This window comes from Canis aureus, chromosome 27 (genome assembly GCF_053574225.1).
Source record: "Canis aureus isolate CA01 chromosome 27, VMU_Caureus_v.1.0, whole genome shotgun sequence".
NCBI lineage: Eukaryota > Metazoa > Chordata > Mammalia > Carnivora > Canidae > Canis > Canis aureus.
In genome coordinates this window covers 45,874,398-45,889,700 of record NC_135637.1, presented here as the reverse complement: position 1 = coordinate 45,889,700, position 15,303 = coordinate 45,874,398, and the positions used below count along the sequence as shown (strand labels likewise).

The 15,303-nt window shown below is 48.0% G+C and overlaps 1 long non-coding RNA gene across 1 annotated transcript; it reads left to right on the top strand.

Moving 5' to 3' along the window:
- Positions 1-3,771: 3,771 nt before the first annotated feature.
- LOC144299384 (uncharacterized) lies at positions 3,772-10,549 on the top strand. The gene is made up of 4 exons (XR_013366118.1): positions 3,772-3,814; positions 6,100-6,153; positions 8,370-8,458; positions 9,619-10,549. It is a non-coding gene; the product is annotated as an uncharacterized LOC144299384 (long non-coding RNA).
- The last annotated feature ends 4,754 nt before the right edge of the window (positions 10,550-15,303 follow it).

The following is a 15,303-nucleotide window of genomic DNA, read 5'->3' as shown; positions in this document are numbered from 1 at the left end:
TATGGACACTTCCACATCTCAGAACAGGGAACCGAGGCACATTGGGCTTTCTGGAACTCTGTCAGGTACGTGCACCTTCTAAGTAGGATGAGAACCCAGGACATAAGGCCTGCTCATGGTGCTTTGCTGCGTTGCTTTTTTGTTTTTTTAAACTTTTATTTATTTATGATAGTCACACACACACACAGAGAGGCAGAGACACAGGCAGAGGGAGAAGCCGGCTCCATGCACCGGAAGCCGGACGTGGGATTCGATCCTGGATCCCCAGGATCGCACCCTGGGCCAAAGGCAGGCGCTAAACCGCTGCGCCACCCAGGGATCCCTGCTGCGTTGCTTTAATGTCTCTGATAAATCGGGGTATTTGCCCACAAAACCTGTCTATGGGGGTGGTTCAGTGCACACCTCAATGCAAAGTCTTCCTAAGTCCAAGTTGGAGGCATGACACTCCATGGGACAACAGTTGTGTAGGGGGAATAGAAGGCTGAAACAAGAGTCAATTTGGACTAATTCCCCATGGACTTCTGCCCACAAGATGCCAACACTGCTTTCTATTGCTATGCATTTCCCAGGAACCTGTGGGGAGGATGAGACAGAAGCTGCCCAGTCCACTTCGAGAAAGAAGAGATTTAAGAAAGTGCGCTTCTCTCTGCACAACTGGGTATACCCGATCAGTGACACAGAAGAAGGTATTGTGAGAATTTACTCATTAAGTGGATTTAAGAATAATTCTTTCACTAGTGACATACAAATAGCAGAACAGTACAAAATGCAGTGACACATTTTTCCATGACTTCAAATGTACAAATTTAACTGTTTCAAGTCCATCACCTTACTATAACCATGGAAGTCAACATGCATTTCCAAGTGTAATCTGGGCACCCATGTTCGCGACAGCAGTCTTCCTAAGAGCTAGAGATAGGCACAACCCCCCAATCCAGCATGGGATGAAAGGACACCTAAAATGTGATATGCACACAGGACAGAATGTAACTCAGCCATAAAAAATCCCCAAATGGCTCAATATGCTACAAAACGGATAGATCTTGAATAACCAATATGCTGTTTGAAAGAAGGCATAGGGAGAAAGAAGTAAATTACTTGACCCCACTTAAGGGATCAAATTACAGTAGGCAAACCCATAGACCCAGAAAATCGACACTCGGATGGCTGGAGGCAGGAGGTGAGGGGAGGAGGAACATTCATCTCTTTATGGGGACAGAGATTCCTTAGGATGGAAAGGTTTGGATGTAGATCAGATGGCAGTGCTAAGTACACAGCACCATGACTGTAAACAGGGCTGCGGAGCATTACTTACTTATTAATAATAGCATCAACAACGTCTATTTCATCACACAAAAATAACCATCCAAAGGAATAGAGGACACGTACGTAGCAGTATGTGTGAAGGCATGGAAGCTGAACTGGTCCTCTGACAGGTGAAGAAGTGGGAAGGTGGCTGGCCTTTACAGTGGGAAGGATGACTCAGGGGACACAGTCATGAAATGCAGAATGCATCGAATGTTTTGCATTTTGAGACTGACAATTGCTCACTATATAGATCCATTAAGCTTGAAAGCAAAGTCCAGATTCCTTTTCCTTCTTGCTCATCTGCTCTTCATTTCTTTGTCCATCGAGGAAGTTAGCCCAACAGCAGGTCGGGTCTTGCTTGCTCACTGTTCACACCTGAGCACCGTGTCCCCGTGTTCACCTCAAGCAAAACTCCCTAGGCCATTCCTGGGCAGCAAAACCTATTTCCTGACAGATACCCTGTGTCCTTAGATCCCACGGAGGGACCAGCCGAGGACCTTCCCACGGACGAGGCAGAGGAACGTGCCTCATCTCTCCCTGAGGTAAGCTTGCCTCTCTTTCTCTGAGAAGGAAGGTTGCTTCATTGGTTTCTACTTCAAGGAACACAGGACCAAATTTGGATAATACACCTGAGGGATGAGACAAGCAATCTCCTTTGTGGGGAGAATGGTGAATGAAAGACTATTGCCAATGACAGCAGACACAAAAAGGGGGGTATAACAGGGCAGCCTGCCTTACAAATTCTGTGGCATACAGCACCCTCAACAGCAGAAAGTACTTCCCTCTCAAAAAGAATTTTGGATCAGTTGATCAGATTGGATTTCAGAGATCTGTTATTGAAAGCTCAAGCATCTTTAACAGGGTCCTCTTTCACCGGAGCGGGGGAACACTGACCCAACCTTTGTGCTCCACCCAGTCTCCTTCAGTTCTCACCAAACAAAAGAGCTCTGCAAACAGGGTACATGATGGTGTGATCCTCACTGTTTTTCTCTTTTCTCCAATCGCAGGTGGATGCTGAGACTATCCAAAACTGTATGTATTTTAAAGTAACATTTTTGGCAGTGAAATCTCGTGTCAATAGAAGTGTGGCCTCTGATCCCGGATTCCTCCTGGGAATGAGGGTCCGGGTGTGGTGAGAGAAAACTGTCCACTAAAGCTGTGAGACCATGTTGTACAGGGCCTGGAGGAACTATGGCATGTAGGAGGTGATGGTTTGTGTGCATGTGTGTCAAAGGGCGTCTGTGTCCACACTAGCGAGTATGTGTGTGTCTGTGTATCTATGTGGTATGTGAACGTGAGTGTGTGATTTCCCAGGAGGTATTCCCACACTTGCAGCACAATCGAGGGGTCAGCTTTCCAAAGTCATCTCATCACTGTGACACCCCTTACATGCTCATCCCTCCCTCACCACAGCTATATCTGGAGGATGCTTCCATTTACTTTCCTGAGAAGGAGATGGGGCAGAGATGAATGACCCAAACCCTTGACCCCCCCCACGTTGACAGCCAAGGTGGGAACCCAGGGGTTGGTCCGAATGTGGCTCTGGGCTATTGATGCTCACTAATCACTCAGTCATGGTGTCATTAGCTCTCAAAGTAGGCAGCAAAGGAGATCCAGCAACTGGGTCCTTCTCTCAAAACACCGATTCTACCAAAGCCCCCTACACGGCCCAACATTACCCAGAGGCCTCCATGGTCATGTAAACAAGGGCAGCTATAGGTGTACATATCAATGATTTGGGCCTGTCACTGGTGTTGAGTGCATATAGGAAAGGCCACATATTCCTGGAGAGCCCACAGATCCTGGACAGGGTGAGGCCCCATAGAGGGGAGCGCAGTCCGTACTTCCTAGCCACCCACATGCACACACTTGACTCCTGTCCTCATCCTTCCAAACTCCCTGACAAGTTCCCAGGCAGCCCCTCCAGCATCCTCACGCTGGCTCTGTGTCCTCCTAGCTCCAGTTGAGTCCCTGACTCAGGAAATTCCCAACTCAGAGGCGGAAGAAGAAACCTCAGCTCTCTCAGGTAAAGTCATTTTCTGCATAGGAAATGCAATTGATGCTTTCTTTCCATTTCCAAGGAATTAATTTCCTTGGCACTGCCAGTTAGTCCCGAGTTTCAATCACCCCCTGATACCAAATTTAGAGGGGCTTTTAGAACCATCACCATTGGTTACACAACAAATGGCATCAAGCATTTTCTAGGAGTTGCTTTTCCTTCATGTCACATAGCTTGTTTGCTGAACAAAATGGAGCTATGAGATCTGACATTCAAATTTGGAGCCTTTCCTGCAGGTCACATTTACTACTTTTTTGTGATCTTTGACTCGAGGACTGTACTCCAAGTCACTTGCTAATGTCACCAAGAGAACAAAAGTCATGTGCAGATGTGCACAGAGGGATGTGATCCTCATAGTGTTTCCCTTTCACTAACTGCAGGAGGAGGGAGACCAAGATGGTTTCTTTATCAGACACTTCTCGAGGAGGAATGTGACTGATGCACAAGGTGGGTCTTTCCCCTCTGCTTTGGCCTGGAGAGCCTCCCTGATCCTGGGTTCCTACTGCGATGGAGGGTGGGGTGGTGGGAAAAAATGACTGTCCAGTAAAAAAAAAGGTTGACTATGTTCTACAGACTCTGGAAGCAAGCAGGTCATTTAGGTATTGTGGCTTGTGTGTATGACGGCTGGGGGTTGGTCCTATGTGAGTGGATGGGACGTGACTGTGCCGGTCAGTGCGTTGAGTGTGTGTGTTCCTTCACGAGACATTTCCCAATTATGCAAATCAACCCTAGTGTCCAGTGATCAAAAGTAAACCTCACCCCCACCGGGCACACTGCTTAGGATGCCACATTCCTCCCTCACCACAGCTGCACCTGGAGGTTTGCTTAGTATTCCCTTTCCTCAGAGGGGGATGAGTCAGTAACAAAGGGCACAACATCAGTCCTAGCTGGGGATGTGTCTCATGCAGGGTCCAAGCAGAGAAGATTCAGGAAGATATTTCAGAGTATTTCCTAAGAGCTTCATTATCCTTAAAAATAATGCTTTCAACTTATAAGCCCACACTGAAGTGTGAGGGGCAAATAGGAGCTCAAAGTAAAGCTTTGTCATTAACTTGGTGCCCAACACCAAGTTGTTGCAAATCGCCTACATGGCCTGGGCCAGGGCCAGGTAAAAGTACGCCAGTGCTCATGACAGGTGCCCCCACACCCAGTCACACACTTGCCACTGGCTGGGTGGCTCCTGAGTGAAGGGATCCCCAGTGACCTGAAGGACACCGGCATTTTGCAGAGAAAAGGACTGGAAAGAAATAGGATGTAGGCCTTGTTAAAATGCAGGGATGTCGGTTGGTTGAAAGCTTATATACTTAATTTTCCTTATGATGAATGATTAATGAACAATTATAAAACTCAGCGGAGGTTTCCTTGGATTGAATGAGCCTGCAGCAAAGTGTCTTTGAATCAATTCCCATCTTATGGATGAGCTGAGATGCAGGTAGGAACGGTGCCTGTTGAACCGGAGCAAAGCAACGGTCTTGAAGAGGTCCGCAACGCAGTGGAGCTTTGCTGAACTTCAAAGCGGCGCCGGGCTCACAGGACTCTGTCCGTAACAGGCCCTGTGCGTTTGGGGTGTACCCTCTTTCAGACAGACTATTTCATAAGGATTCGATTCCCTGTAGGAAGGAGTCAGAGGCAGTGTTTCTACGCACTTTCCTGCTCCTCTCCTCGGACCTCCTTCCTCCAGCAAAGATCGCCTGGCATCAGCTCGGTCCATCTTGATGACCTCCCTGCCTAATAACATACAAAGCCTCAAATTATCTACATCCTCAGGAGCATTGCTGTGGGGTTCACTTTCAGGATGCCTTTTCATTCTGTTCCCTGTTGAAGAGGGTATCCTTTCTCCATCCTGTGGTCTCCTCAAGGATTAACAAGGCATGAACGAGTGAATTTATTCTGGAACTCTCTATTCTGCTGCAGTGTGTCCCTACTTTTATGCCAGCACCGTGCTGCTTGCCTAGTACAGCTGTCTCAGGTACTTTGAAATCTGCAATAACCAAGCCACCACCTTCTTCTTGTTTCTCAACAATGTTTTGGCTATTTGTGTTCCTTTGTGGTCACATTTGCATTTTAGCAGGTTTTCCATTTTTTTAACGTGACATTGTGACTGAAGGCTGTGACATCGCCTCTGGGGCCCATTTATCCTAGAAACGAGGTGTTCACCTCAGCCTTTTAGTGTTCAGTGGGCTCACATAGTGCCTGGCACCTGTGTGTGTGACCAGGACAACCTACACGTGGATGTTGCTAACGGGCCAGCAGTTAAAGCAGGAGGAATGAGCAGGGGTTATGTCTTGCTCGTTGTTGGACGCTAGTGCTCTGCAGTCCAAGGGGAGTCTGTCTATACTCCATCTGTCACAATCATTACCTCGATAACTACATGAAAACGATTACAGAAAATAAACCCTCCAATGCTCACTCACCCTAGCCACATGTCAGGGGTCTCCATAACTGGTGGAATTTCACATGCCACATTTGGAGGGGAACAGTGTAAAGGGCGAGTAGAATGGACATGATGAAGTGGATTCCACAGCTGCTTGGTCTCACTGCAAAATTCGAAACTGTGATCTCTGCCCCGTTGAAGGTCTCTGACTCCCCTAAGCACAGTGCACATCTGAGAACACACCAGAAAGGTCAGGCAGGTAGATGCCGCATGACCCGCAGAGAACTCAACTAGAGTAGGATGAATGGGTGAGCCCCTCCCTCCAATAACAGGATTGCTCATGCTTGTGTTCCTACAGATTTGTGTCTGGAGAGCATAGACGGCTCCAGCAGTGGGGAGGAAGACTCGGCAGGTAGGGAACAGGGCTCAGGTAGGGAACAGTGGCAGAGGGCTCCTGGGAACCTGGGGTTGCATCTCCTACTCTGGAGAATGCAGAGGGTGGGCAAGAAATCAAAAATGAAAGGGAAATACTGGCTAGCAATCTGATTCGTTCATCTCCTATTTTACTGACGTCATAGGACCAGAAATTGTGTCCAGGGGCCTTCGGTGTGTGCCGCATTTCTAATCCCCCTCCCTGGGTTTGCTGTCTTATGATCTATCCCATACAATGTGCACTTCCCACCCTTCTCTGCTGCCAAACGTCAAAGCTTGCTTTTGTTGCCCAGCACCACTCAGCAGTCGTGTGGCAGAGATTGGGTATCGTTCTTGTCATTGCCCTATGATGGACATGACCTGGGTGCCAGAGCAACCCTCTCCCAAATCTGAGAACCAGGAAACTAAGTTGTCATGTGAGCTCAGAGGTGGATGAGAAGGAAACTCTGTCCCGTGTAAGATACATGACGTGTAATGGACCTTCATGCTCCTGACCCATTTCCCATACCTTAAAGTCGACTCCCAGAGTTGGAGATGTTAAGGGGCATCTCCCCTATGGTCACTACATACATGCCTGGGTTGCTTAGGTCATGCCAGCTTCACCACACAAACCAGTCTGTCATAAACATGCTTCCATGAGTGAGAGGCCACATACTGAAGACCTGGAGATGCTCCTTGGCCACAAGGCACCTACCGGCCTGTGTGAAGGTGTGGCTGGGCCCGCTTCTCTCTCTCTCTCTCTCTCTCTCACACACACACACACACACACACACACACACACACACACACACACACAGTCTTTCCCAAGCATCCCTCGGACCTGTCACCGAGAACGGCCGAGGCTGAGGACAGAACATATGCTAGCAGGGCTACAGGGTCACTGTTCTTCTCACCATCCAATTCTCCAGCCTCACAGCATAGGCCTTGTCCCCCTACACCCTCCTGATGCCCACCCCGTCACCTGTCCTCAGACCTGCACCAGGGCCCTACCACCCTACCCTCCCTGTAAGGTTCAGCGCCAGGCCTGGCTGGCACCATGTGTTCAGTGGGCTACCCTATTGGATATTTTCCAGCACTTCACTTGAAAATTCAGGGGGAATTTTGAAAATTGACTACCCTCTCATTTCCACTTCTGCTCTATAACACTTCTGGGAACAGATGAGGTTGCTTAAGGCGGGCTCGTGTGCCAAGAAAGACCATCTTGTCCCAAGAGCAAACACTGGATATGTGGACACGTGTGGCACCGTCTCATTCAAGTTCCCCAGCCATCCCAGACCAAGATAGTTTCTCCTCACACAGAGGGTTCAGGGGATTGACTGAGTGGGTGCCAGTATATCTCCTGCCAGTCCTTGGCTACCAATATTTAAGAACAATATGATTGTTGGAGGATGGAAAGGGGAAGGAAATGGAGAGTTGTTAGGAAAGGAGGAAGGGGAGTAGGGAGAGAGAAAGGTCATGTCCTGGTCACACTGTCACAGGGACAGTACCTCCCAGAGGAGGGACAGGATGACACACACATCATTCCTAGGCATGGAGAGAACCTACGGGTGGGACACGCAGCTGGGAGACGAGAGACCCACTTCCACCCTGTAGACATGAAGGGACTAAGTGCAGGGAGGCCCCAGGGCTGAGGATCCATCATCTTGAGGTCAGAGTCCCTCATCCCAAGGGGAGCAAGCCATGGGTTCTCACCCCTGCTAAGTTTCCATTTCCTTTCCCATGGCCATGCCAACCTCATTGCTGCCCTGCGCACTGGAAGACAACTCCACGGATACCGGGGATTCACGTGAAAGGAGCAACACTGTGCCTGTAATTAATTCTTCTCCTCCACTCTCTCTTTCACCTCCTCGCTCTGCTGCTCATAAGCACTTGTTCCTAGCTCTTCCCCAGCTCCCACCTTGATGATGCCCACCCTGAAGACCATTGTCTGCTGCAGGCATTGGGTCTTGGCACCTGCTCCGTCTATGGAATGATGCTACAGCCCTCTTTACCCCTCTTTCAGCATCACACTGACCCTTCACCACTGAGTCTGGGGATCAGACCTGAACAGCCCAGCAGGGAGTGGGGCTGGGGTCAGCAGGATGGAGTCCACCCTGTAGGAGAAGCCTAGGGAAGGGTACCTGCTGGGTGACCCCACTCAGTGTCCCCACTCCCTGCTTGGTTATGTGGTCATGCCCGATTCTGCCTCCCTTTCAGCTCTCAAGAAGCATCCCTTCCACGGACATCAGGGAAGCAGCGAGGGAAGAAATATTTAAGTTGGAAGAAAAGGAGGAACTAGGAACAAGGTGAGTTTGGCAGAAATAGAGGAAGCAACACAGGCACATGTTCTCTATCACCTCCCTGACCTACTTGTTGGCACCTCAGGAAAACCACCCAAAAAGCCTGGGTGCTGCCCTTCTGGGCTGAGCAATAAGAGGAGACAAGAGGAAGGCCATGATCCCTACAGGCGCTGAAGGATGACCTGAGTACATCTTACAGGGAATGGGACTCAACCCATAGAGGCCCTGAGGGGGCTGAGCCATGACCAGCAGAAGCTGCTGAACCTGGAGGGACAGGACTCAAGAATGTCTGTGCACTGCACCCCTGTAGCAGAGGGCCCCCAGAGTTGTGCACCCCCTTGTTGTGCAGGACCCAGCCCTGCCCTTCCTACTGCTAATGGCAGCAGACAGGTTGCCCCAGAACATCATTAGTTGGGGTGGTGGCCTGATCCCACACTTCAGGTGTCTGAGGAATGAGTGAACATCACACAGAGCCCCAGGGCCATGCGAGCAGCACAACTCAACTCGACTAGGGGTGCATCCCTGGGGCACAGAGCAGACCCGGGCATCAAGCAGGGACATGTGGATTGCCACTCAATTGGGAGCTGCCCATCTCCCGGGGTCTCCTGAGCCTCAGCGAAGCCTTGGAGGATGTTGGGGGGTCACCTCATGCACCATTTCACCATGTGAGTGTGAGGCTCTATCGATTGTTCTCAATCTGCAGGCGGCCATCGGGGTGAAGGACCCGCCGTCCACTCCCAATTTCACCCATGTCCATCCCTCAGTGTGAGCACCGTGCAAAGTCACTTCCTGTGCGAGACCAGAGCACATCATCCCTGCCAGGCTGCCTGCAATGCTCATGGGCACAAAGTCTCCTCCACGAAATGGGCAGGTTGAGGGCTCCCCAAGACAGTGGGAAAGGCACAGCTAAGCAGGAGGAGGACCCGGCAGTCACAGTGGGCCACAGTCAGGGAAGGGGCCCCCGGGACACTGGGGATATAGCCTTCATTTAGCCCCGGGGGCCTGGAGGCTTCACTTTGCTCATGCCACACATGCGTCTTGCAGGCAACCTCCACCCCCAAATCCTCAGAAGGCAGGTCCAACAAGAAACCCTAGACTCCTAGGTAGAGCTGCCCCAAACAGCACAGCACTCCATCTCCTACAACTGCCCCTGATGTTTCCCGCAGCAGCACAGCAGGACAGTCTGACCTCATCCCAGAAGCTCCAGATTCGCCTGAGGTCCTCAGAGACGGCGAGCCACGAGATGCCTCGGCCTAGGTATGCAGCTTCGGTGGGGACTCAGAGGCTGGAAAGGCGTGAACTGGATGCACCTGGACAGAAGGAGAAGAAACACGCCTGGAGGATCTGTTCCCCTGGACGTGACATGGCAGGCCTCCACAACAAAAGACCTTTGTGCTTCTCACAAGCAGAATGGATCCCAGAGGACATGACAAAGGGACCCTCGGAGATGGACACCACACCCAGAGCGGGGGGTCCTCATCACTGCTGATGATGGACACTCTGAAAAGGAAGCAATGATACAGGCTGTCAGGCATGCATTTTTGGGGTGAGACTGGCCACCTGGAACTGCGTTCAGCAAGCAGCCCTCCTGGCTTTCCGCCTGTCTGCTGGAGGGGCTGTTCCTCCTCCAGCTCTCCGGTCCTCCCCTGGGGGGACCTGTCCTCGCAGTGAGCGGCGGCCTGGCTCCCATGGTCGAGGGCCAACCTGTTTGCAGGGTGGCCACTAAACGCCTCCCGTCTGGGACACATGTCTGCCTGCCTTGATTCCAGAGGCTGTCCCAGGATCCTTCTCATAACCATCACTTACCTATCCCGATACAAGCTGGTATTTTGGCAACTAGTAAAAAAGATCACTGGCTAACTCATCGGTTGGGGAAAGAGCGTGCAATACAGTGGAAGCTGCTGGACAACAAGTCTTGTCTGACCCCACACCCCCGTTGGAAAGTCCCGAGTCTCTGACAGTTTGGGTAACTCCTCACCCTTACTTTCCTTATTTTCTTTGACAATGTCACAGCAGGGAAAATACTATCATTTTCAATGTTTATTAATGTATTCCTCACACAATTTTAATGATTATTAATAGAACTATGAGTTAATACACTTGATTAATGTGATTGTTTCTGCTTTTATTTGTAAGGCCTTTTAAATAATAAGAATATCCCAAATTGCAAAAAAAAAAAAAAGGCGGCAGGTGGGGGTGACTGGGTGGCGGTCAGTGAGGTGGGCACTTGGGATGAGCACTGCGTGTTATTCTGTATGTTGGCAAATTGGACACCAATAAAAAATAAATTTATTATGAAAAAAATAAAAAAAATAAAACCCTTAAAATAAATAGATAGATAAAACTCAAGCAAGCAAACGAAAAGCTGATTGGGAGGAGAAAAAAAGTAAACAATCTTGTGGAGCCAAAGACTTATTAATGTACATGGAAAGAGGACAAAGATTTAGTTTCTAACTCCAAGTATCAAAATACCTTCTCCATGAGGCAGTCCTGAAATTTTATTTTATAATCTTGATCTTTGTGGTATTTCAAGAGATGACATCTCTTAACTTTAAGAATGTCACAGAAGATTAATCCCATTTACACAAGATGAGTACTTCTCTGAGCAGTCGGTTTTCAACCTCAAGTCTTTTGGGTAGCTGAACCAACCCATAATTAAAGCGGTCTTTTCTCTGACATCGTAACTTTAGTTTTCACATGAATAATCCCATAAAGTTGCTTAGCTCCACTTGGGGGGACAGACACCGTAGAAAAGCCAAACTCAATGCCAGATACCATCCTTGTTACATTGGACTATTTTGAAGGTTAGAGTTATCAGTACTGGTAGGAGAGAGGACTAGGAGTAGGGTCGGGCTGTCCATTGGGGTGTAAGGAGCCCTGGGGCCAATTTCACTTAGTGACCACCCCAGAGAGGGGTGATGTAGAGAAGGCTCGTTCAAATTATCCTTGAAGTGATAAAGATTGGGGATGTCACAAGAAGACTAAAATTATCCTAGGGGATGGACTTTGAGGGTAGTATACAACTCTCTCAGCTTCTATTTGAAGCAAAATGGTCTGCCCCTGGCCCCCAACAATAGAGAACCAGTGCCTTGGTGTGTTGGTACAGTGCAGCTTTGAGCAGCACACATGCGCATTATACATTTAGGGAAGAGCATGCTAACTACCTTGGATGTTTCGGGAGATGCCAGCACTATGTGCTCAGCCCACTGGATCTCATGCCACTAGACACCAGGGGTGGGATCTACATGTCTCACAGGGTCAGGGGACAAGGTGCTAGTCCAACTAGCAGACTCCTTTCAGCTCCAAATGAAAATTATGGAACTGAGATACTGTTTCAATTCTGCTGTTTCAATTCACATTTCTCTTTAGAGATCACTCTAATGACTTTAAGATGCCTTGAAAGCCTAGAGCAGTATATTCTTAAATTGAGGGGTTATGAGAGGTTGATTGGTCTTTTGTCCGAGTTTAAGTCCCAGTGTGCAGCCAGTCCTCTAGGGATTCCAGTTCTGGCAATGGGTGTAGTGCATCTGTAGGTGGGCTCTGAAAAATATGCTGCTAAGAACAGACTGTCTACCCTGAACTGATTCATTTCATATGTTTTTAAAGATACTATTTGTTTGAGACAGAGAACAAGAGAGAGAGAGAGAGAGACCTTGAGCACAGAGGGGGAGAGAGAAGTAGACTTCCCACTGAGCAGGAAGCCTGACTCAGGGCTTGATGACCCATGATATTATGACCGGAGCCACCCAGGCTCCTCTAGTTTCAGATCTTTACCAACAGGTAATCTCATTATCATTAAAAGCCAGCTGCGTCCTTGATCATGTGGTATGGGAGATGAAAGCCCGTCCCCTCCTAATTCTAACCAATGTGTCATTCTCACGATTTAGGTGGTCAAGAGAAGAAAGGGAACGAACTTTTTCTGAGTGTCCACTAAGAGCCCATCTCTGTGCCAGGAATGTTATATATGATACCTTGTTCCACCTAATTTAATTATCGTGATTTTTAACCATAGTCCACATATAAGAAAACAGAGGCTCAGAGATATTAAGTAAATCATATAGAGTCATAGTGGGCAGGTGACAACAACAGGATTTGAAACCATGTTTGGCTGACTCCAAGACCATGACTTTATGGATAAATAGCAATGACTTCTCAGGAGTCCCTAGCAAATGCTACCAAGGAATTATAAGAAGGGGTCCTAGCTTTGCTAACTGAGAGGACCAATGAGAAAAACAACAGGCTTTTAGCATCTCTTAGCATCATTCTTGGCTCCCGTGCCCGACTGATACTGTTGGTGCCTTTTGTTGTTTCAGTGGTGTTGTTTCCACGATCCATTTGAGCCACCCGGGCACCCCAGGATATTTTTCTTTAACCCAGTGTACCTCGGTGCCAAATTCCCAACTTACCTCACTGACCATATATCCTTTACGTCTTTAGCGTGTTTCAGGGCTTTGGTCTGTTTCCCAGCATGATGGTGGGGTCTCTCTTTGGTGGCAAGTTCAACATAAAGATACTAAATGATCAGAGAATAGGGATCAGATGTTATAGAGACAAAACATTTGTTATTTAGTATTCAGTCATTTTCATTCACTTCTAACCCTTAAATGGGAGTGTCTACTTGTTTTCGTCCTGATGTTTTCACGTATGATATGCATTTCTTTTCATTTGTTTCCCTCTGTTTCACATTCGGAAACACATACACACACATCCGAGTCACCTAATACCCTTACTGTTGAGTGTGGCCTGATCTAAATCCATGTGATAAAGAATGCCGATGGAAGAATGAGAGGATTCTAACAAAGCTCTCAACACATTCTCCCCCCATTTTGTCTGAATGCATAAAAGTGGTCACGAACAATAGATGGGTCCTACAGAAGGAATCAAGCAGTTCGGTCCACAGACCGTTCATCCACCCAATGACGAAAGTTGTACACGATTTAGAAAGACAGACGTGGTATTGCTTGCTTAGGTAAAACACAGCCACAGTTATGATGGCCCCAAAGAGAACTGCTTGAAGTTAAGGGCCACGAGGCTGCATCAAGGACAACCCAGTGTGACAATCTGTTGCTGGGCTGCAGTGGGCAAGTATACATAACCACCCACTGTGACGCCAGCGCTGCAGGTTTGTGAGGCTCTGCTTATGAATCTCGCCTGACTCTGAAGCTTCTGCCCTCGCTTGGCTCTTCAAAGATCAGGAGTATCAGGAACTGAGGTGAAGACTGACTTCTGCTTTTTGCCTGCAGCCCTGTACAATACCTGGACATAAAATAGTCATTATCATTATTTCTGCTTTATTTGCATGTTATGGTCTCTGCTGAGAGATGCCTTTACTGCTTACTTCATAGAGAAATCGGGGATTGTCCTACTGTCCTACTGCAACAATCTTGGTTGCTGCTCAAAAAACCAATAATATATTTACCTCCTTAGCCCTCCCTTTCTTTTATCCTTTTTTTTCTTTTCTTTTCTCCTTTGTGTCAAACGAAGACACATTCTGTAGCTTGCCCATGATTCAAGCCTCCTACTGTGTTCTTGGGTCCTGCTCTCCCCTGTCCCATTCTAGGAGCCTCTGCCAGCAATTATCCGCTTCCCCTCTATATCTTCTCTATATCTTCGACCTTCCTGTTTCTTCAGTCCTTCATCTGCAAACAAAGTTTGCTCCCTTCCTTCACTAAGCCTTTTCCAATCTCTACCAATGATTTTGTTTCTTTCTACCTTTCACAGCCAAGCCGACTACGTATTTCTTCTTTTTCTCCTTAATTAATTTCTCAAGGTAACAGTATGGCTTCCGTGCAACCACACCAAGGTAGTCACTGTCCTTAGGACCGCCAAAAACTTCACAACGACCAAATGCAAGAAAGGTTCTCTGTAGCAACTGAAACTGCTCAGCTGTTTCATTCCTGAAAATGTTCTTCCCTGCTCCCCATCCTGGTGCTCTCTCCTAAGTGGCCTTCCTAGGAACTCCTCCATCTATGGTTCTGCCCTTCCCCAAGGTTGCCACTAGCTGGAGTCAGGGTTGGCTTCTTTTACCGGATACGTTCCCCTTGGGTAATCTCGTCTGTTCCTGTGACTTCAATCATTAATGTGAGATGGAGGATTTCCAAATGGATATATCCAGTGTTTCTCCTAAGTCAGGCCCAAATTTTCTTTTCTTTTTTTTTTTTATTGGTGTTCAATTTACTAACATACAGAATAACCCCCAGTGCCCGTCACCCATTCACTCCCACCCCCCGCCCTCCTCCCCTTCTACCACCCCTAGTTCGTTTCCCAGAGTTAGCAGTCTTTACGTTCTGTCGCCCTTTCTGATATTTCCCACACATTTCTTCTCCCTTCCCTTATATTCCCTTTCACTATTATTTATATTCCCCAAATGAATGAGAACATATAATGTTTGTCCTTCTCCAACTAACTTACTTCACTCAGCATAATACCCTCCAGTTCCATCCACGTTGAAGCAAATGGTGGGTATTTGTCATTTCTAATAGCTGAGTAATATTCCATTGTATACATAAACCACATCTTCTTTATCCATTCATCTTTCGTTGGACACCGAGGCTCCTTCCACAGTTTGGCTATCGTAGGCCCAAATTTTCAAAAATGTTCTGAACTTAACCATGTTCAATGCAGAATTTTTTATATTATCTCCATCTCCAGCCCAAATTTGCTTCCTTATCTATTTTCTCTACCTTGCTAAAAGACTCCTTGATCTCCCCGTCATGCAGACCAGACACTTGGGGGAGTCATCCTAGACTTTTCCCTCATTCCCACAACAAATGATCACGAGTTCGGGGCTCCTAACTTTGTGACAGCCTTTAAGTCTGACCCACCTTCTCCTTTTTCACAGATACAGCCCT